The sequence below is a fragment of the Cupressus sempervirens genome, chromosome 4 (assembly GCF_028749045.1).
Source record: "Cupressus sempervirens isolate cs-2001-9-10 chromosome 4, ASM2874904v1, whole genome shotgun sequence".
NCBI classification, from domain to species: Eukaryota; Viridiplantae; Streptophyta; class Pinopsida; order Cupressales; family Cupressaceae; genus Cupressus; species Cupressus sempervirens.
In genome coordinates this window covers 110169461-110185285 of record NC_143121.1, presented here as the reverse complement: position 1 = coordinate 110185285, position 15825 = coordinate 110169461, and the positions used below count along the sequence as shown (strand labels likewise).

The 15825-nt window shown below is 37.4% G+C and overlaps 1 pseudogene; it reads right to left on the bottom strand.

The window, feature by feature from the left end:
• The window catches only part of LOC149560175 (arogenate dehydrogenase 2, chloroplastic-like), a 39912-nt pseudogene that overhangs the window by 15483 nt on the left and 8604 nt on the right, over window positions 1–15825 (bottom strand).

Below are 15825 nucleotides of genomic sequence, written 5' to 3'. Positions count from 1 at the left end.
ATTGTACGAAGTCCTTGTATTGTACATTACTTGAACTAGTTAGAGGACATTGGGAAGATCAAATAGATGAAAAGGGTGGCCAAAAATGCTAAATTGTCACCAAATTCATCTACAACCATACTTGGATCCTCTCTTTGATCAAAATACAAAAATGGAAAGTACCTCTAGGAGTGACACAATTTGCCAGTCATTTCCTCACATCGTAGAGCACTCTTGGCAACATTCCTCATCCTAAGAAAATGTTTGGGTCTAATGCTTGGTTGGAAACCTTTATCTTCAAAAGAGTTGTGGCAGAGAAGATGGCACTATTTTTTATGATGAGTTGAGGAAAAGAAGGTAAGAGTTTATCAAGGTAAGTAACAAGCACAAATATAAACTTGTCCAAGATAATCTATTTGTTGTTTTTTTAGGGATTAATTTTGTCATAATTTTAAATTTTCATTTTTTTAGGTATTGACCTTTGGTAAGGGTTTGTTCTTTGTATAGTGAATGGAGAGGTTGTGCCAATGGGTTTTACTGATGAGGCCGCAAATGGGGCCAAAGACACAATTTCACATTACTACAGTGAAAATTCAAGAAAATACTAAATCCTTTGGCGCATTATTGATCATAGGTGGAGAATATAGATCATAGGTGCACAAACCAATATCACCAACTGATACATGGCTTGGCCTACTACTTGAACCCAAAATTCTACTTCTCTAATTCAATTAGGATTGATGAGGAGGTCATGGCAAAAGTGTTGTTACATGCATTGATAAGATGGCACCTAATCGTGACTTAAAAGACAAGGTTCTTGATGAGCTGGAGCTGAGGTTTGAATTTGCTATATCTTATTATGAATTTAAAAATGTTCATTGCATTTGACCATCTTATTTAAGAATTTAGAATGTTCATTATTCAAGATCTACAAGGATGCAAAAGGGAGACTCTTCTCTTCAAGACAAGCAATTCATAAAGAGATAAACAACCATGTAAAAAATATTGATCAATGCTAGAGGAAAAAATTAGAACCTTAATCATGATTGTTACATTTTTTGACTCAATTCTAAATTTTTGATATATCTAAAAAAAAATTGTAGATTTATAATCAGAGAATTATAGTATTGGCACACCTAATCTTCAAAAGGTAGCCATTTGTGTTTTATCCTAGACATGCAATGTTTTTGGGTGTGAACAGAATTGAAGTTTATTTGATAACATTCACACAAAGAGGAGAAATAGGTTGACCTTGTCTTTGTTCAGTACAAACTTCACCTTTGCAATAGAAAGGTGGAAAGTGTTTCACATGAGGCCATTGACTTGGACACAACTGATCCATATGGTGATTGGACCATCAATGAACAAAATGGTGGCGATGATTTCATCCTTACTAAATAAGATCTTGTAGAATTAGAGAGAGAAGCAGTAGAAGAAATAGAAGCAACAGAGTCGGATGATTCCGATGAAATGGAGGAGGACAAAGACAAGGACTTTGAAATTGAAGAATCAACTATCATTTAGTTACCTCAGCACCTACTAGTTCAAGGCCTGAAAATTTGAAGTCTATTAGGAGAGGAAAGAGGAAGAGTAGTCTTTAGTTTGCTGTTTTTCACATTTGGACTTATAAGTTATCAATATATATAGTTTTATAAACATTTATAAATTTCTGCTGCTTTTATACATTTTTAAGTTCAAAACTATGAGTATGAATGATGAAATTACAAATATTGAGAGTTTGGAGATCAGATGATGTGTAATGTTTCAATTATGGCTCTTACATTCTCTAAATGTGTTAATTTTTTTTTGCTTTTTCAAAACTAGGTTTTTTTTGTTGTTTTTTGCTGAGTCCTTTCCTCAGTTTTTAGTGAGACCAAGTCTGAGTCTAATTTTTCGGGCTGCCAAGTCCGAGGACAGTCCAAGTTTTCCAATTTTGATATGGATTGTGATGATATTTTTGAATACTCATATAAATCATGTTATTTGAATTTGAGTAATTGCCATTGTAATATTTTTTATTGGTGTGGCTATTTTGTTTTTTATACATTATGTGATGCTCTGAGTGGTATTCTACATTTAATTAGTGCTGCAAATACACATATATTTATGATTTTTATATTAATTTTTTTAGACAAAACCAAAGAGCAAACACAACCACCAAAAAATTTAGCAACCACCCACAAACTGAACCTCAAACCCAAACCCAACCACAGTACCTATACCAATACCAAGACCGGTAAATTAGTTTTTTTCATAAATAAAGTGGAAGAATTTCCTTACATTCTAAAAAACCAAGATGAAACTAAAAATCAAAACAATGTTAAAAAATCTTCAAATCTTGCAGTTTCTCTCCTACAACTCTGAAATCTTCAAATCATCTCTCAAAAATGCTCTAACTCCTCCAAATATCCCATGCGAATGTTAAAAGTAAAACAATTGTTCCACGTCCCAGAAATCTCCAAATCCAGCTATAAACTTTACAAATTCGTCTTGGCCACACTCAAAAATTTATATTTTAGAAGATGGAGTCTCTGAGAACCGTTGGCTGCCGGCTGGGCTAGGGTTTTTCCCCTAGCCTGTTCTTGGTGTTTGATCTTTACTATTTTTCTGTTCTGTTTGGATTGTTAGCTGCTCGACATAATTTGCATCGGTGTTTTTGGAGATTTTCTACAGTCAATTTTGGATTGGGGGTTTTATTGTTTACATGGCAGAGCCTGGGATTTCTTCTCCGTTGGTGAGAACAGATGGTTCTTTTCCAACTATGCATGCAATGCAATCTAAATCGTTTTATTCAGGGGAGAGCTCCAAGCTGAAAAAAGTTAATGGTTGTCTTCCGCGTAGCCATGATTGCCCTGTTCTGGTTATTCCTCCAACGGCTGTAATAGAGGACATTGATTATTGGACCAAGCATGCTTTGATATGCAAATTTCTTGGAATTCGGATTTCCCTATCCGCTCTTAAGGCATGGATCTGCCGCTCTTGGCAGGTGGAAGGCGATATGGAGATTATGTTGGCAGGGAATAGTTTTTTTTTTTGTTGTATTCTCTTGCATGTCTGATCGTGATCGTGTTTTTGAAGGAGGCCCTTATTTCTACAACAATGTGGGGTTATTTGTCAAACCTTGGCATTCAGGTTTTAATTCTGCTGAGGATCTCCCTTCACCAGTGCCAGTTTGGGTTCGCTTGCCTCGTCTTCCCTTGGAATTTTGGCGTGAAGACATCCTTCGACAAATTGCTACTTTGTTGGGGAAGCCAGCTGCGATTGCACATCAAACCCTCAATAAAAAGGTTATTTGTTTTGCTAGAATTTGTGTTGAAATTAATTTGAATAACCCATTACCAGATTCTTTGGAAATTTGTCTGGGGGATTCTTCTTGGGTGCAGCAGTTAGATTATGAATCCCTCCCTTTCCGTTGCCGGATTTGTCATGAGTATGGTAATTTACTGCGGTAGTTCCCCCATAACTCGAGTTTCAAAGGACTGAATCAGTCTACAGCTGGAAATGCTGGTGGTTTGGCAGATACTACAGGGAAAGGACAATCTCAAATGGTTAATACTACCAAGGGGATGAATCCACAAGATGCTACAAGTAAGGGTAAGGCTCCAATGCAGGATAAGGATGGATTTACCCCTGTTTGTCCTCGAGCTAAGGGATGTGGTCAAAAGAGGCCTTTAAAAGAAAGATTATCTGATTCAGGTTTTAACCGTTTTGAGGTGCTGGATAGTATGGTTCTAGAGGAGGGTATTCCTCCTCCTATCTCTTCTGATCTAGCTTGCCCAGATGAGAGATCTGTTCCTAATGATTGTTGTGGAGCATCTCAAGTTGTAGTATATCAGAATTGTGAGGTTCTTGTAGCTCCTGTGACAGCGGCTCTGGTGACTCCTGCAGTGTTGGAAGATGACGATGTTGTTTTGGCTGACTTGGTTAAGGATGTGCTACCATCAGGTAAGGGAAAGGGATCTCCTCTCCCCTTGGGGTTGTTGCCTCGACCCTTTAAGCGGGCTTCTTCTTCTCCTCCTCTAAGGAGTGGGCGCAAAACAGACCAAGAGAATATTAAACTCACAGGAGATATATTGATTGAGTCTGGTTCAGTGAAACCTTTGGATTCTCATTTTCCCAAATCTACCCAATGATGATTATTCTCTCATGGAATGTAAGGGGGTTGAATAGCATCCCTAGACAAAAGGCTATTCATAACTTGGTGGTTGATCATAGTCCTGATGTTTTTTGTATCCAAGAGACTAAGCTCTCTGTGGAGTCTATGGTTCAACATGCCTCTAGTATTTGGTCTCGTGGCCAATGCCAGTGTGTTGGGGCAATAGGCAGTGCTGGTGGTTTAGCTATATTTTGGGATCCTCAAAAAATTTCTCCTCTTGGTTGGATGTCTTCTCGCTCAGCTCTCTCTATGGTAGCTTCTGCTCTAGACTCAGGAGAGGTAATCATGGTTACTAATGTGTATGCACCTATTGATCTTGTGGGAAAGGAGGAACTTTGGGAAGATATTCAATATGTTAGAAATTGTCATCCTTATCATCCTTGGGTGTTAGCAGGGGACTTCAATTCAGTTTTAAGTCTGGAAGAGAAGCATGGTGGTTTGGCTAGATTGGGGCCTTCTTTTGCTCTTCTTCGGCAACACATATCTCTTTTGCATGTCTCTGATGTTAAGCCTTCTAATGGCCTCTATACTTGAAATAATCGCAGGACTGGTGTTGCTGCTATCTCAGAATGCCTGGATAGATTTCTTGTTTCTTGCTTCTGGCTTAGTGGCACCCTTACTATCTCTTCAAAAATCCTTGATTGGAGGGGTTCAGATCATTGGCCAATCAAATTTTCCGCTATAGGGGCTTATGTTCCGAAGCATCCTCCTTTTAAGTTCCAGTTGATGTGGCTTCATGACTCCTCTCTTCATGATTTTGTTTTTTGTTGGTGGAAAGATGGTGCCCCTGCATATGGTACTGTAATGTTCTCATTTTCTAAAAGGCTTTAATATGTTAAAAGGAAGCTCAAGATATGGAATAGGGAATGCTTTGGGAATCTTCACTTTATGAAGAGGCTTGCTCAAGAAAATCTTGATGTCATCACAAGGGAGATTAGAGATCGAGGTTTCTCGGAGGATCTTGGCCAGGTTGAATCCCTTGCTTCTAGAGCTCTAGAAGAATGGGAACTTCGAGAGGAAATTTTTTGGAAGCAAAAGGCTCAAGTTGATTGGCTCCAGGAAGGTGATCGAAACACTGCCTTTTTCCATAAAACAATGCAATCTCGCCAAAATCAGAGCACTATCTCTTCTTTGGTTAATTCTCAAGGTATCCAACTGAATTCCTTGCCAGTTTTGTTCCAGGAGGCTATTTCGTACTTCTCTACCCTCTTCTCTGAGGACTCTCCTGCTGATAATGAAGAAAATATTATTTTGTCCTGTATTCCTTCCCTTATCACTCAGGAAATGAATGATTATCTCATGCGTCCTATCTCTTTGGAAGAGCTGGAGGCGGTGGTCTTTGGCATGCCTAAGGGGAAGGCTCCTAGTCCTAATGGTTTTCCAGTTGAATTCTTTCAAGAATTTTGGGACATCATTAATCATGATTTGTTGGAGGTGGTTAAAGAATCCTATGCTAGCAAGCAGATGCTTCGAGCTTTGAACTCTACATTCTTGACTCTTATTCCTAGGAGAGAGGGTGCTAATCAATTGGAGTTTTTTAGACCAATTGCCTTATGTAATGTGGTCTACAAAGTTATTACTGAGCTGATTGCTGAGAGACTGAAAAGGTGGCTTCCCATTATTATCTCAGAAGAACAAGGTGGTTTTGTTGCTGGAAGACAAATTTTGGATGGGGTGGTTATTGCTACTGAGGCTATTCACTCTATGGCTACTTCAAGGGAGAGAGCCATGTTTGTTAAGCTGGATATGGCTAAGGCCTACGATAGAGTTAAATGGAGCTTCCTAAGGAGTATTCTTCTTTCTTTTGGATTTAGCTCTGATTGGGTGAGTTGGATTATGAGTTACGTTACTTCTGCCCCTTTTTCTATTCTTATTAATGGTCAACCTTCACAACTATTTGGTGCTTCTAGAGGCCTCCGCCAGGGTGACCCTCTCTCCCCATATCTATTCATCATCATGGCTGAAGGCTTGGGCAGATTCATTAAGCATCAGGTGTCCCAGAATTCTATTCAAGGCTGGCGGTGGGGTAATGGCTTACCTTCTCTTTCCCATCTTCAATTTTTTGATGATTCTGCTCTTGCCGGTCTTGCTAGGATCAAGGAAGCTGAAGCCTTTCGACATGCTTTGGACGTTTATTTGGCAGCTTTAGGCCAGAAAGTTAATGAGCACAAATCTTTCATTTACTTTTTTAACACTCCTGATTCTATTCAGCACAGGATTGTTGGTATCCTACGGTTTCAGATAGGTTCACTTCCTTTGACTTATCTTGGCATTCCTATTGCTGTTTCCAGGCAGCCACGTCTCTTCTGGCAAAATTTGATTACCAAGCTTCAGGATAAGGTAAATCATTGGACTCATAGATGGCTTTCTACTGCTGCCCGGGTTACTCTTCTTCAAGCTGTTATCCAAGCTCTTCCTACTTATAGAAGCATGGTTCATGCTGCACCTATTTACTTTCTCAAGGAGTTTGATGCTCTTTCTCGACAATTCCTTTGCAGTGGTAATTTGCGTAGTACTAAATGGAACTTGGTTAATTGGGCAACTTTTTGTAGGCCTAAAAAGGAGGGTGGTCTTGGTCTTCGTTCTGCTCTATTGAGTAGACAAGCTTTGGCTGCTAAACTTTATTGGCGATGGTGCTCTGGACAGCATCAACTTTGGGCTCGTATTATCACTCATAAATATTTTCATGGTGCTGATCCTTGCTCTGTTTCTGCACTTCCTCTTGAAGGTCGTGGCTCAATGGTTTGGCATACTTTGAAGACAGGTGCGATGTTGGTGAAGAGGGGTCTGTTCTGGATATGTAAAGGAGGTTCTCAGGCTTTGTTTTGGTCTAATGCTTGGGATGGATCCCCTTCCATTTTATCCATATAGCCTTATCTTCAGCCTCTTTGTGACTCTTTTCTTGCCGCTGGATGGGATAAAGTGGCTCATTACAAGACTCCTTATCAATTGGGACCTGTTGTTGGTTATAGATGGAAGCATTCCTCTGATTGGCCTCCTGGAGGTACATACATGGATCGTCAAGAGCTTTCTCAAATTCTGGCCTCTAGAGAGTGTTCCTCTTTGCTTGGTCCAGATGTATTGGCTTGGGGCGGTACCTTGTCTGGTAAATATCATGTCTCTGCTGGGTATCAGGAGATAACTAGACAATTATTTGGGGATGCTGAGGTCCCTTGGTGGAAGCAAGTCTAGAATAAAGTTTCTTGGTCCAAGTGCAATTTTTTCATGTGGCTAGTGGCTCACAATCGTTGTCTTACCTGGGATAATCTTTGTAAACGTGGATTTCAGGGCCCCTCTTATTGTGTTTTGTGTGGTAATGGAGAGGAGTCTGTCTCCCATCTGTTCTTCCATTGCTCCTATTCTACTCAGATATGGCACCTTTGGTGGAGCGCTTGGGGTTGCTCTTGTCAGCATGCTTCCTCTTTGCCTGAGTTCTGGGCTCGCTTGGGTAGTGCTCCCTCCAAGTCTTCTTCTCTCCATGCTGCTTGGATTGCTGGCCCATCTTTCATGCTTTGGCATATCTGGTTGGAGAGGAATCATCGCATATTCCAAGATGTTCGGCTTGGTGTTTTGCATCTTTGGTGGAAAATATCACATTCTCTCCAGGAAACTATTCTTGTGAAGTGTTAGCTTGATGGGGGTATGGATCCGGTTGATCTTGCTATCTGTAATCGCCTCAATTTTCATCTGCAGGATGGGGTTGCGGCTCATAGGTTTCCTTCTATGTCCAGACAGCTTCACCATCAGAGGAAGGGTCGGGTTAACCGGGATGGGCACTGGACTCCTCCTCCCTGTGGAGTTCTGAAAATTAACACTGATGGTTCTTCTCATGGGAATCCTAGTCCGGCTGGTATTGGCGGAGTGGCTTGTTGTAGTTCTGGGAATGTTAAATTTTTCTTCTCAATTCATAAGGGTGATTATACTAACAATCTCATGGAAGCTCAGGCTATTTTATATGCTGTGGAACAGTGCTGCTTGTGGGGATGGAGTAAGATTATTTGTGAATCTAATTCCCAGGTGGTGGTGAACATGCTTTCTTCGCAAGAGCTTGAGGATGTTAGTTGGCAGCTGGCCACTGTTGTTAAGCAGATTCTTTTCTTCTCTTCCTCTTTTCAGTTCATTAGGTTCAAGTATATTCTACGAGAATGGAATAGACCTGCTGATTGTTTAGCCAAATGGGCTTCTAGTCATGATCCGGGTTGGAATATTAGGGATAGGGGGCAACTGTCCTTTGAGATGGTGCAAGAATTTGATGATCTTGTTGCTCAGGATCGAGCTCCTTGTTGAGCTCTCCTTGTTGTATTCCTTTCTGTCTTAATAAATTTTTACCCCTCTTTTTGCATACAAATTCATCTAAAAACCCCATGCAGACAAAAAAAAGAAACAAAACAAAACAAAAAATTTATGTCTGAAAAATTAACAACTCATAAAAGAATTGGTCAAATGAGGAATCAATTAGTTAGACTCGTGCTATTTGACTATTCTGACAAGTTTATTTATAGTTTTGATGATTTTTCTCAAAAAAAACCATGTCATTATTTGATCATGGTATTTGAAGTTTAAAAGTTGGCAGAACTAGAATTTCAAAATTACTCGTGATTTATTTTGCAGTTTTTGCTTCTACGACTTGTTGTTTAATATTAAACTAACAAAATCAGCTACCACTATCATACTATCATGACAAAGATCATCATCATCATCATTGGCTTTAGATAATGACAGTTTTATTTTATCCAATCCACAAGAATAAAGTTTAAACCAAAGGATCAAAGCAGCCTCATTAAGGAAATGAAAACTCGTGCTGGGAACATGAATCACTTGATGGCAGGTAGCATAATAGCACACCTCAAATATGGATACACCTTGGCCCTGAGACCAAGCAACTCAGCCTCATAGTCCAATTTATTAAGACACGTGAACCATGGCCAAGAAAAGGAATTGTACTGCTTTAAAATACAACACGAACATTTAAATCCAAGTAGGCGTAGTCAATTCTACTACAACATGCAGCTGTGGCATAATACTGACAAGCTTGTTCATGCTATCATCTTTGATAAGATATAGAGCAGCTGAATACAAAAATTGTTTCAAACTCAGCACAATAGTTCTCTTAAACTTGGCAGCCAAGATAGGCATTCTCAGCCAGTAACGAAGAAAATGAAATGAGCCTATAAAAAAACCCATCTTATAATCCCAGGCTTGTTCCAGTCAAATCCAGGCCTGTTTAACAGGACTCCAAACAGGCCCAAAGGTGGATCAGCTTCCAACTGGACCCAAACCCAGGCATGTTTTCTGACAAATCAGCAACATAACTGTCTAAAAATTTGGCTCTCTGCATTGACTTCCTCTATCAAGTATGGTTTCAGAATCACAACTTTGGGATTATGATTTGTTATACCATGCTTCACTAAGGATTATGACAAATTATACCCCATAATCCATTAAAACAATTAAACGAGTCACAGATTAGTAATACAGTATAAAAACACTAAAAAATTCTCTAAGATCAAATCTTGCATTATATAAAACCATAAAACAAAGGTGAAGAGGAATCAACCAAAATGTAGACAGCAAGACATACAAACAATGTCCACACCTCATATGTCACTGCTCCTCCAGAAGCAGCAGGCTGGCGTAGAACCACATTAGATATAGCCCCATGTGCTGAAAGAATGCAGGTTGCACGAGGCCCTTGTTGTGAAAATGACATAATTTTTGTGGCAATGTCCTGCATGTCATCAAGATCTCCTTAAGATTCAAGTCCGGTTCTAAGCTCTCTATCAGATGACGAAAGTATCAAATTTCTCTCTTAAATAGCTTTCATAAGGAATATTTATCAGAGGAACTAAATAATAAGGTTTTAAAAGGACCATGTTTAAAACTAGGCATATGGTTTTCCTATCACCTATACTACAAACACAACAATAGTTCCAAGAAATTACAGATTTACAATAACCTGAAATCTTCAGAATTGATAAAACATCTTTCAGAGAGTTAATCAAATCAACCACATTGAACCCTCTGCAGTCAAAATACTTTTTTGTAACAAATCTAAAATAAGCATCAGTAGTTGCAGCAATAAAAGTGCAAAAACAAATACCTAATCAAAGAATCAAATACATATTTATGAAATTCAATTATACAACTCTATTATAATGGGTATTTATATTCATTTCCACTACATAATTTATAAAATTTATTGCAGACAGAGTCTGTCTTACGTAGATTCTCTCATGGTAAAACAGAGCAAGATACTATAAGCAAAACATGAATTGGATAAAGTATCACAGTCAGAGACAGAAGCACCTATAATTTGGTAGCAATCTCTAAGAAGCGAGAAGGTTCCACTGACTAAATGGGGAAACAAATAATTCAGCTTATGTCAACAGTCTCATACATGTCTTCCTCCTCTAAACATGAGCCTCTATATATTAATCATTTACATCATGAATCATTTCTACGCAAACATCTAATTTACTATTTTTTTTGTGCATATTCCTTTAAATGATAACATGATACATCAGAACAATGGTATTTGCAGGAACTCTATGTTGGATAGGTTTGTCATTGATGTTGCATTAGATAGATGCAAAATTACAATAAACTTGCAGACTATTCCTATTCACTGGTTATCTGGTTATCACAGAGTTACAGGTGTCCATTGGGATTATATATATGTAATTGTTAATGACAGCATACAAGTAGAAATAATTTATTTTCATATACCTTGGTATTGGGAACACCTTGGTGATAAATATTGATTAGTATTTATCAGCCAGCACTTGCAAGTTTCCACTTTCATTGTTGTTTATCATGAGACAGAATATATTTATGTCAATTTGCTGAAGAAAGATGGTTCTGGTTTTTCTACTGTGTCTGTCATCAATGAAAGAAACAATGATAGAAGACTGGTCTGAATCTTGCAAAAACCTTTCTGCTATCCAAAACAAGCGATGGTGATTAATTACTTATTCACAGGAGTCATACATCTTAAGGTTCGTGAAGCGCTACCAAGCTCCCTCCAACTAGAGTAGGACGGGCACTGATTAATAAAGTGGGTGGCCCCTAAACAGCATCTCCTCCCAGCTTAACCCTCCCTCTAGAAGACTATGAGATCACAGCAGTTGTTCTGAAAGAAAACATAATGTGGATGACTGAGAAACAAGGTATTGTTTAATGGATCGTGTGAGGAAATGCTATTTCTTTCATTCAATGGTGACGTGCTGTCCATTTGTAGATGACATCAGGTTAAGCAAATGAATTGGTTGCATAGTTAATGGAATCACAACTAATCTGTAACCATTAAACCAATTTTTATCTTTCCTTCTGTATCGGCATGAATAAATGTTATCAAATATGATATCAATGCAAGGAACATTAAGTTATGAGAGAGTTGTAACTTCTAAATGCTTCAACTGTGGTCAGTTACGAGCGAATGAAACTATATCCTACCATTTTGAACAATAGAAATTAGTATTTGAACAGAGCAAAGGATTATGAAATGGTGTGCAAGAATCACTGGATGGAGACTTCTTGTATAGTATGTAAACTCAATGAGAGAATTGTAAATATGCATTGAGTAACGAATGTTTTGACTGAGATTGTGAAAGCAATATGTGTGCGCCATTGAGAAAGATGAAAATATATTTATAAGGAGTATTAAGTGTTACGATTATATGGATAAATTGAAATGAAAGATTAAAGATTATATACTAAGATTACAAGGCGTACATATTGATTATAAAAGGAATGTTGTTTGGAAACATCTTCTGAGAAAGACATCTATTCTGAGATCTGAAATTCGATACAGTAATAAGGAAGTAATTGATTTCATTTGAAGATGGGATACCGTTTGATCAAGTTCAGGCACAACAGTAACAATGCACCAATTTTGTTCTCTCTTCCAAGTCAGTTCGAAAATTGTGAAGACAAGTTTTCCAGAGATTGCTGATAGAATTGAGAAGTATTTGCACTCAGTTTACAGAGAGGTTTATGCATATCATCTTTATACAAGATATCTATCTGAAGTCAGTTCATGTTCAAAGTGTAATTTCTTGTGTTTCAAATGTTGTAAGAGAATGGGCACTCTAAGAATTTCTGAATTGGCACTTAAATCATTGACATGTGGTTTTGGAAGAGTTGGTGCTCTTATAAGGAATTTTGTGATTCCTTGTGGTTGGTGTCCTAAAAGATTGTAAGCATTAGGACAGTAGACCCTAGCAGCATTTCTCACCGTGGTTTTTCCCATCCTTAGTTTCCACATATCTCTTGTGCGTTGTCTTCATTGAGTGGTTGCATCTCTTTCTGATTTCTGTTTCAATTCCTTCCACTTTTCAAATTAAATTTTGACAGGTCCATTACAAGCTTAAATTGACTATCAGTAGTAGAATTGTGTTATGCACTCTCAAATTAAACCCTGACAATGTCGACATTGAAGTTTAGTTTTAACTTTTGACTGCTGTCTACCTGTCTATGAATCATTCAAAATGTCGTTCTTTCAAATCAAGTTAAAGAGTTTTCCCATTCTTGTCACCTACTATCCTCGAACAAAATATTTCTAGACAACTGATGTCACAACTCTACACCAACTGGCTCAATCATCGTCTATTAGGAGGCCACTTAAATTTTCTTGAAAATCATCTAATGTTTTCAATTCATCAAATGAGATATCAATCGCCATTTTTTTCATAGCAAAAACAAGATTCTAGCTAGTTGTCAAGTTTCTAGTTAAGCTTTTTTACACTCAAAGGAATCCTATGTTACTTATCACATTCTTATACTCCGGAAGGAACCTCCAGCATCTACATTTTTGTGTCGAGGCACCTTTACAGGCATGACCATTGCCCTCCAGTTCCACCTCTATAAATTTACAAGTTATCTCTCTTTCGTCCATAACTAATTATTTCTTCTTATATAGCTCCATATCAAGTAAACAAAATACCTCAAAAATCTTACCATAAAAGTTCATCCATTGTCTCTACACTATTGTTACTCACCTTCACCACTAAATAGCCATTTCAGATAAGTTCTAAGCCTTCATGCAAATTCGCTTGCATAGTTCTATATAAAAGCCCCTTTTTGACTTTATAAACATTTTCAATAGTTTGGTAACTTTAGTTTGTGCCATAGCTAATCAGAATCCATGATACAGGCAATTAATTTTCCTCAGATGTCACCAAATTCAACAAATCTACTTTGTGAGCTCTCTTCATCTTCCAGACTTCAAAGAAAACTTCATTAGATACAATTATACAGAATTACATTCTTGTGTAGATTCTTCCCAAAGGATTTGTTTTGCAGGCTCTTCCTATCGAACATCCAACATATTTTCATCACCTATCTTTCAATAAAAACACCAAAATGAGAAAACCTTCATTAGATACAATTATATCGGAATTACATTCTTGTGTAGATTCTTCCCAAAGGATTTCTTTTCCAGGCTCTTCCTATTGAACATCCAACATATTTTCATCATCTATCTTTCAATAAAAACACCAAAACGAAAAAACACTTGAATACTCCTCCTATAGTATATTTAAATAATTTTGTTCATACAATTTTCCAATATCTTAAATGTTTCTTTTTCTATGAGTTCTAGCATTTGAAAATATTCATTGACAAACAACTTCTCTTGTAAGTTTCCTATTTAGTCTTTGAACAACTTTTTAAAATGAAATATCAAAACATTTCAATATTTTAAAAAGATTCAACCTATTTTTTACTGTTCCCTCCACAAAGTTGGCATTGGCAGAACCATCAATCACCTGTTACAATATCTATTCATCATCCCAATTGTGAATGACGAATTGCTACCGACAAGTATTTGTCAGCCTCCCATAGAGTGAGCAATAATTTTATCAAGGCCAATCTGACTCACCAGATTCATCAACATCAGAACATTGAATGTTCAAGTCCAATTAAACAGCAATATGATTATTTAAAAGACATGCAATCAAACATACACTCAATATATCAATCCGCGTACTACACAAAGCTTTCATTACAGAATTACCATTGCAACAACATCATATGACAAAATAAAATGCCTGAAATGGGTATTTTCATCATTAAGGTAATAATAAATGATGTACTTTTGGAGCCTTTGTTCATTCCTTTAGGTTATTCATGTTTGGAGTTTTGGCTGTAGCTTTTTTGGAGGCTTTCTTCTGGGTTAGTGAGAATGAACCCCCTCCCTGATCACATCTTCTACACTATTGGAAGATAAAGACTCAGAGATATTAAGTGTTTATTATAAACACAACAGTTCAGCACAATAATTAAACAATTCAATATCCAAGGCTGTTGCAGATCTATCAAAGCTGATTGGACAGATTTTGGGTTTGATCAGACCAAATTGGAGGTTAGGGGCTACGGACATTCTTCCAACATTGGAGGTGTGTTACCCAGATCTGGGAGTTTGCAGGTCTGATTTTATTACAGCAATGACTCCCAGTCAATAACTTTTTCTGGGTATGTTTGGCTTTGATATGCAAGGGTTTTTGATGAGCTGGGTTACTACTGTGATATCGAAAAATCCATTATTTTGATCAGCATCTAAATCTGGAAAAATTCTGCTTCTATATTGCATGTTATTTGTATTGTTCCAGAATTTGTATTTGCTGTTATTTGTTATTATTGCCAGCTGAATCGTCATCAAAGCAAACAAACCCCTTCAACACCTTCTGTCTAGTCTGTTTATTATTTCTTCCTTTGGCTCTCCATCATGCATCCTGATGATGGATCACGAAGTGTAATCCAAACATTGATGCTAAAAATATTACACAATTAAATCCAGAAGCAGCTTGTAATAATCTAATGGATTGTAGAAATCTACTGGCTCTTAACATAACTTATAATTAAAAAGAACAACAGGGCAGGCATATTAGATAGCCTTACTAATAAACTCACTGTTTGTCATTATATTAGTTCCACCTCAAATTGTAACCTTTGACATTTGACTAGTTCTCCATTGTGTGCCTCATGAATGAAAATGACAGATCAACATGTGCTTCACTCATTCATCTAAAATCATGTTCTCTAACATCTTCAAAAGACTCCATTTGTTGCAGAATGTCAGCAAATAATCTGACAATGCGTTTGTATCTCTCTAGATGACTTGAGGTCAAATCATTTTCCATGTAACTTCTTGCACTCTATTGTACTTTGCCTTCTTGGAAGAAATAACAAGTATCATCTGCTTCTTACTCAACCATGAAACTGTAACAGAGCTCGCATGAAACATAAACCTAGCTGTAACTATGCTCATCAAGAAGACTTTCCAATCTCAATCTGGATCACTTGTTGATCAAAACTTCTTGTTTTCTATGCATTCCAGTTAAAAGGTTCAGGGTGACACAAACATATCTGAACAACCTGCCAGTTGCCTCCCAATTAAACATTCAGTGAACAAGTTTGTTCTATGTGAGATAATTAAGACTCCCTAGAACCTACCTCTAGAGAGTTTCATAACATCCTACTTAACAAATCTAAAAATATTTATCTCTGGCCCAAGGGGCATCAAAACATGTTAGCAACCAACTACCTGATTTTCATCAGCAGTTACTATGCATATTCTATTTGTGATATAAAACATGACTCGTAATTAGTCATTCCTACAAGCCAGTTTTAATGTGAACTAAGGAAAAAGATGAGCATGGAAGCATGCTCCTCTTGGAGAGAGCACAATAATT